At 38.2% G+C, this 8,140-nt stretch overlaps 1 long non-coding RNA gene across 1 annotated transcript; it reads right to left on the bottom strand.

Moving 5' to 3' along the window:
• Positions 1-4,895: 4,895 nt before the first annotated feature.
• On the bottom strand, positions 4,896-5,671 carry LOC309798034. Its single transcript, XR_014292921.1, has 3 exons — positions 5,560-5,671; positions 5,158-5,405; positions 4,896-5,019 (listed from the first exon to the last, which is right to left on the bottom strand). It is a non-coding gene; the product is annotated as an uncharacterized lncRNA (long non-coding RNA).
• Between the last annotated feature and the right edge of the window lie 2,469 nt (positions 5,672-8,140).

Raw genomic sequence — 8,140 nt, 5'->3', positions numbered from 1 at the left:
CTTCTTTAAGAAAACACGAGGTTGTTAAAATAATATTTATTAATTACACGTTGGCTGACGTTTCGGCGGTTCCGCCTGCGGTTCATGTTTGGGTTTTTGAAATTAATCCAAAAAGCCTCAAGAATTTTCGCGCTGATATGTTAGATTCTTGTGCGAGGATTTTAACTTTTATATCAAAATCTTCTTTGTTATGTTTTTCTGCTTTGTACGTACCTAGTGGAGTATTTGGTTTGTTTTTGGATTTTCTATCTAGGTGTTCTTTTATGCGGACACAAAGAGGCCTTCCCTCTCGCCAATATATTCGTCCCCGCATATTTTGCAAGAAATCAAGTACACTATACCCGAACTCATGGAATCACCGTCTCTCCCCTGAGGGTAAATCGTACATTTTTGCATTGTACATAGACGGTCATATAAGCGACTTTCAATTAATTGGCGCCGTAGAGGGTTTGGTGGTATTTCTATACTGCTACCGATTTTTTTAAGCCTGCCCCTTTCAAGTATCGTTTTATAGCTGTGCTTATTTCGTTCTTATTAAAGGGTAGGAGGAACGGGATTTTGTTTTCGCTAGACTTTTTATTACGGTTCATCGCCTTTCCTCTAAACATATCTCGAGAAGTTACAATATGGTAACCGTTGGAAATGGCTATTTCCGTGCCAAGTTGTGTGATTCCTCTCTCTGTTCTCCCCCTGTACATACACCGGAGGCTGTACGAAACCTGTTTCTTATCAGTGCTCTTTTGGTGTGTGAAGGATGAGAAGCGAGATAATTAACCAATATGTTTTTGTTACTTGGTTTACGGTACCGCTTCGTAGCATAGCTGTTATGATATAGGTTAACCTGAACGTTTAAAAATGGAAGCCAATCCTCTTTTGGTCTCTCTGGGGTGAACTTTATGTACTCTGTTTGTCCATTCAATAATTCAAAAGATTTGTTCATCTCCTCTTGTGTGGAGAAGATGACAAAACAATTATCAACATATCTACAGTAGGGTATCGGCCTAAGATTAATTACCGTGGCTTCTGTTTTAGACATGAAAGTAGTAGCAAAACTATGTGCCAGTCGCTGCCCCATTGCCAACCCTCTCTTCTGTGCGTAATATTTGTCAGACCATCTAAAGATTGAGCAGTTTAAGCACTCCTTTAGTAGGGTCATGATTTTTGGAATCGACAAGCCATACATGTTAATTTCTTCTTGGTGTTTAGAAAGGAATTCGAAAATGGCTTGCATTGCGGAGTCATTTGTTACGTTCGTATAAGGGTCGGTAACATCGAACGACTCCATGACGTTAGCGAGAATAAATAGAGGGCTTCAGAATTTGATAACATGTCCCGCGTATAGAAAAAAATTTCTTTATTGGATGGATTTCATGGGTTTTAAAAATGAAAAAATATTATGCAATTAAGATCAAAGAAGTCGTATTTCCTCTGAAAATCTTTTTTCCAGCTTATGCAGTTCATAGCTGTATTTCTCATATCCTAGCGTTCCATGCGATAAATATGATCCATTACACCTTCTGAAAATCAACTATGTTAATTTATTTTCAAAGGACGCCTATTCGGCTTTTTAAAATATGGCCTGTCCTTTGAATATTTCTAAGTACACAACAGAGATTTTCAATGTCAAAACCATTCTTAAATCTGTTTTCAAAAAGCTATTTAATGACTGCTTTCAAAATGTCTGGGGATCAAAACGGAATGCGGAAAAAAAAACCACGAAAAAAATGAGCATTGATACAATGCCGATAGTCGTCAATGTGTTAAATCACATCGTTATTTTTGAGTAAAAACATAAACATAAAGCAACGCTTAGAACTGGAAATGGCCACAAGATATGGACAAGGAAGACTTTACTTACACTCTGCACGAAGTTGGTTGTAAAGGTTTTCGTCCCGGAGATATGAGTCTTCACGTCGAAGAAGGTCGAGTATCAGAAGTTGATAACAACGAAAATAATTGGTGCTGCCATCTAAAAACTATTTGATGAGTTGTACAGAGACTTAACGTTATAATTGAATAATCATTCGTTATTTTCGAGACAGTAAAAAGTAAAAATGCATTCTAAGTGAGTGCCTCGTGAATTCAACGGATATCTGTGAGATAATCGTCAAGATGTCTGTTAAGCATTTGTTTTACGCAACAAAACCGATCTAATTTCTAATGATATTGTGATGTAGATGAAAAGCAGACTCTATACGATAACACACGACGTTCAGCACGTAGAACTGAATGAGACGACACTTCTAAGCACTTTGAAGACGTAGAATTTCTATCAAAAAATCGTTATGATCGTATCGTATCACATCGTAGGAAACAAGTGCTATGCATGTTCAACCTGGTCAATTAAATTCTAAAACAGGCGACAGTGCCGAAATGTTCGCCACAAAGAAAAATCATAAGAATCTGGCGTAATCTTACCAATAAACTAAGATCGCTGTTATCAACAGAGATTAAAGGAATAACGCTGTTTAAAAATAGTTTGTAATGCCCTCGTAGGTTTCATTTGATTTCTCAGATAAAAGATAGATAGTTATGATTGACAAAAATATGCACTAGATGGCATAAAAAATAGTTTCGACGATTTTTAAGTGTTTAAATTTTAAAGCAAAATACAGACTACTTTTTTCATTCTATTAAATTTACGTCCGATCTTTCAACATGTTTGATTGTGACACGTATTTTTGCTGGAACAAATATTCAACGGAACACCACTGCACATGGACGATCGCTTTCCATCCCTGGATGAAATTACTATTCATCATATCAGACCGTTCCACCAAACATTCACTCATACATGAAAAATGTTTTGCGAGATATTTCTATCGAAATATCATATTGAGACATAGAGTGTGCTACAATTCGAAGCGATAGTCAAATAATTTCCGCAATATTACTATTCATTGCCTTAGAAAACGCATGAAAACATAGTGATGAAACACAAAATATAACCAAATTAAAAGTAACTCGAAATTTTTTGTGTAAATAAACTGTGGACATATCATTCTTCATAAACGGAATCAATAAAATCACATACTCGATAAACGTTTCAGAGCCAGCCGTAATATTTCGAAGACAATTTTTTTTCGAATTCATTTGAAAGAGATAAAAGTACTAGGGTGAATTCAACTCCATGACGATTAATGCCAGAAAAGAGCTGAAACATTTGAACATGAAATAATCCATGACGCATAGAGGAATACGCTATTCGTAATTCTCGTTCAAATTTGGATATTCTGTTTCAGCATCTCACGTAATACTAAATTTATTTTCACACTATTGACTATAAAGAAAATTGAATTTTTTCGTGCGATTAACCATATGATTCTCAACGCCCTTTGCTAAGAATAATGGGCTTGCTATTTTATCCTTACAAAGAATATACAACATAAACACGGATGCATCGATGATCCCAATTGTTGGCATATGTGAATGTAAAGTAGAAAACAGATTCAGAGCTAGCATACTGGCAGTAGGGCCGTTCATTAGAGCGGTTAAAAACAAAAGGCAATGGTTCGATCCTATCCTGGGCTAACCAAGCCTCCCATCCGTCTGAAGTCAGGAAATTGGTACTAGACTTGTCATAGACCCGCTAGTTCCCTCCAGTCTACAAAAACTGGCAACTGTCTTTGGTGGAGAAGTCGAAACTCCGTAGCATGCTTGTCTCAGGAATGGAGAATGAATCGCCTCGACTAGCCTTAAACGACGTTCATATATGAGACTGAAACTCTTCAAACAGCTGCCGAACCCATATGCGAAAATCCAAAGACCTTCGTGGATGATGGATACGAGAAAAGGAAGAAAATGCAAGAATTGCTGGAAACCACACAAATGTGATACATCTGTGATGTCGGGCCATGCAAGCGAAGGAAAAAATTATTGCGGACTTATCGCCACTCCTAATAAGCAGTTAAAGATGAGAACAGTTAAAAATGAAATTTAACATCATTATAAATTGACCAGCGTCAGCTTAGCTTGGGTTCAATGCCGATTTGGGCATCCAAGATCATCCCGATAACGGATGAGTGCTGATAGCGTTGATAGAAGCAAAATAAAACGCGCTGAGAGAAAGGCAAAGCGAGGGGCACGGATGGTGTAATTGACAACTGGTGAACCCCTGGAAAGGGCAATCATCTGGTTGGAAGTTTGCATCGCCCCCAAGTTTTGCAAATTAGCGTCTTAGCGGTTATATTTCGATTTATAATAGCACTGCAGACTAAGAAAAATAGGCAGTTAAAAATGAAATTTAACTCCTAATAGTTTCTCAAATTATGCACTCTAACTAGACATCAATTATTTCACCAGAATTAGAGAAAAAACATAAAGGACATAAAATAATTACAAGAAGCAAGAAATCCGATTCTGTGAAGGCGTGAATATTATACATTTGCCATTTTGCGTGGTGGAAAACAAAGCCATCACGTGAAAAATGACACTACGGTACTAAAAAATTAGAGAATAAAGATATGTTGCCGCACCAAATTAACCTAATTGCATTTGTTCGCCTGAATTTGACCTAGTAGGGACATGGAGAGAGATAGTGTCACTGAAACGATAGTGATACGACTGACAGGCGATTTTTTCGACAGAGAGAAACAGCTGTCCACAAATAATCAGTATAGGTGGCCCTACTGGAGAGGGCTCTAGTTGACATGTGCAAAAAGAAAAGGAAAGTTGGTAAAAGCTGGTAATATGCCAGAACTTGAAAAGCGAACAATTCAAAGTTCAAGACCATCCGAGGGCTGTGAAAACATTTATTTCACAACGCACAATTTTTTTAACGCACCAGCCTACTCTGTCAAATGTGCAACCTATACCAGAAATGTTCACGGTTTTATTCCTACGTACAATCAAGAACTCCTTGACAGCACATTGCATTTTCATAAACAAACAACAACACAAAGAAAAATCAACGGAAAAATAATACGTGTGTCGTGAATTCGTTGACTAAAATCATGAGTGCGTTTGTAGAAGAAGTGGACTAATCGTTCGCTGATCATTCCAACACTGAACCACCTATACCTATAAAAACCAATAGTTGAGGAATAAAACTCACACGAATTTATAAAGGAGATTCATTGCGAAATAAACTAAAAAAAACCTAAAATCAATCACATAAATATCGAATTGGGTGGTAACCTGAGAACGTAACCCGCTTACTCATCTGTGTCCCAGCTCAGCTTCCGAAGACGTCGCACGAGTGCAGTCTTTGTTATGCGTGGTTTCTTCAATACGGCTGAAGTGCTAGCCCATGTTTCACCTGCACAGCATAGAGGTGGAAGAACTCTTGTTGTGTTAAATAAGTGAGAACATAGATCGGCATCATAATTTTGATCAATTTGCTCTTTCAGAGGCCATACCGCGCCCATGATTATCGCTGTCTTCTATTTTCTTTGTCACCCAATAATCTACAATAATGCTTTACGAACATAGTAAACCAGAATTTATTCAAAATAAAGGAAAAACAGTATCAGAAAGATAAATTTAGAGAAAACATCATCGTGTGGACCTGCACAGCACCATTCTTCTAAAAAACTATAAAAACCAAACTATAAACGCAACCTCTTTTGTTTTTGTTTCCTTCTCGATTTCGCAAAACGTTCCTGCCTGAAATCCGGTTCAATTTTCAGGCTGCGTAAAACTCTTCAGTGACGGCGAAGTTGCTAACGTTTTTACCAGCATTGAATGTAATAAAAGTTAACGTATGTATACATGAAAAACGGTTACCATAAGGTATTTCAAATGCGATAGTGTTTAGTTACAAAAAGACGAATATAAGAAGCTTTGCAGAATACTTCTTAATTTTTCTTCTTTGAACAAACACGAGGTTTGTAAGCAATTTTATTATTGGGCTGACGTTTCGGCCGTATCGCCTTCTTCAGAGCCTGGAAAGGTCGATTGACAACGATCTACCAAGCCAAACACGCCAACAACTTAAACAGAGAAACTCAAAAACCAAGTTCCAACCACATAAACAACGTCAAATACTCACCACTTCTCTGCCTCCGACCAACCGTTTGGTTGTGTCTGCGGAAGAGGAGTGAGGTATACTTCCTTCCGGAGTGCCCCTTTATCAGACTAGAAGATCAGTCTTATATACTGTGCGAGATCACGTGTGATTAGGAGGCACTCTTCCTTGCGGTTCATGTTTGGGTTCTTGAAATTAGTCCAAAACGCCTCATGAACCCTGCGCGCCGACATGCTAGCTTTCTGCGCGAGAATATTAACCTTAACATCAAAATCCTGTCCGTTGTGTCCTTGTGTCCTATGCGTGCCTAGTGGAGTGTTCGCCTTGCTTTTAAATTAACCATCTAGGTGTTCTTTTATGCGGACACAAAGAGGTATTCCCGTTTCGCCAATATATTCGTCCCCGCAAATTTTGCAAGAAATCAGGTACACTGTACCCGAGATCATGCAATCACCGTCTCTGACCTGAGGGCAAATCGTACATTTATGCGTTGTACATAGACGGTCGTACAAGCGGTTTCGAATCAATTGGCGACGTAGATTATTCGGTGTTATTTCTATAACTACCACTGATTTCTCTAAGCCCACCCTTCTTAAGCATCTTTTTATAGCTATGCTTAATTCGTTCGAAATGAAGGGTATTTGCAACGGAATTTTATTATCGCTAGACCCATCGTTAGAGCTCATCGCCTTTCCTCTAAACTTATACCGAGAAGCTACGATATTGTAACCGTTGGAAATGGCTATTTTCCGTGCCAAGTCGAGTGAATCTTCTCTCTGTTCTCCTCCCGTACACACACCGGAGGCCGTACGAAACATGTCTCTTGTAGTGCTCTTTTTGTGTGTGAAGGATGAGATGAGAGATAATGAACTAGTATGTTTTTATTACTTGGCTTACGGTACCACTTCGTAGCATAGCTGTTATGATGTAAGCTAACCTGAAAGTTTAAAAATGGAAGCCAGCCCTCTTTAGGTGTCTCTCGGGTGAACTTAATGTACTCTGACTGTTCATTTAACAATTCAAAATATTTGTTCATCTCCTCTTGTGTGGAGAAGATGACAAAACAATCATCAATATATCTACAGTAGAGTATCGGCCCAAGATTAATTACCGGGGCTTCTATTTTAGACATAGACGCAATAGCGAGACTAGGTGCCAGTCGCTGTCCCATTGCCAACCCTCTCTTTTGTGGGCAATATTTACCGGATCATCTAAAGATTGACCAGTTCAAACACTATTTTATGAGGGTCATGATCTGCTCAATCGACAAGCCATACATGTTAATTTCTTTTTGGTGTTTAGAAAGAGGTTCGAAAACGGCTTGCATTGCGGAGTCATTCGATACGTTCGTATAATCGAACATCGAATGACTCCATGACGTAGGCGCTGTTAGGACGCTCGTAACGTAGATGGTCCAGAAACATTCGGGTGTTCGTGAGATGAGTTAGCAAATGTTTCAGTAACTGGACGACTATCAGGTTTATAAACCATGTTATTCTGTCCGTTGGCCCGTTTACACAACTGATAATTGGTCTAACCTTAAACGTTAATGGATTTGTTGACCACAATTCATCAGTGGATACCAGCTTATGAGTTTTAATAAGCAAGTATAGCACGGGACATGTTGGCAGATCGGTTTTTAGTTGAGAGATAAACGATGGTTTTAATTAGTTAATTTAATTTCAATTAATTTTTTCCTGGAAACTTTGCAGAATAATTGTAAAAGTTTAAAACAAACCTTCGTTCATCTATCTGGGCGGTCCTCCCACAGGTCATTTGTCTCGGGCGAGTTCTGAAATTAAACCAAATAGCTGTCACTTACAAAATATTTTATGGTTCATTTTGATTTATTTTTTATAACTGTTTAAAATAACTTACGCTTTGATCTTGGGCACAAGAGAGAACAGCAGTGGTGGGTGATGACGGTTGACCATCACTGCGCTTCGGTCGAATCCCTCCAGGGACAAAGAAGTCCCTAGAACTCTCCCTCCTGTTTCAATGGTCGGCAGCTAATAGTGAACTACAATAGGTGAACAATTCAAGAATCCTTTAATAATTGCTTATATTTTATTGAATAGAGCATTTTAACTGCAGAATTGTAAAATAGAGCATTCTTTCCTCCTGTGAACATGTCAGATTTATAGTCATCGTTGTTTTTGTTTATTCTTTTGTTTA

Source organism: Mesoplodon mirus (assembly GCF_964341445.2).
Source record: "Mesoplodon mirus genome assembly, contig: HAP1_SCAFFOLD_1438, whole genome shotgun sequence".
NCBI classification, from domain to species: domain Eukaryota; kingdom Metazoa; phylum Chordata; class Mammalia; order Artiodactyla; family Ziphiidae; genus Mesoplodon; species Mesoplodon mirus.
Note: the sequence above shows the minus strand (reverse complement) of the source record. Positions and strands in the feature narration are given on the sequence as shown.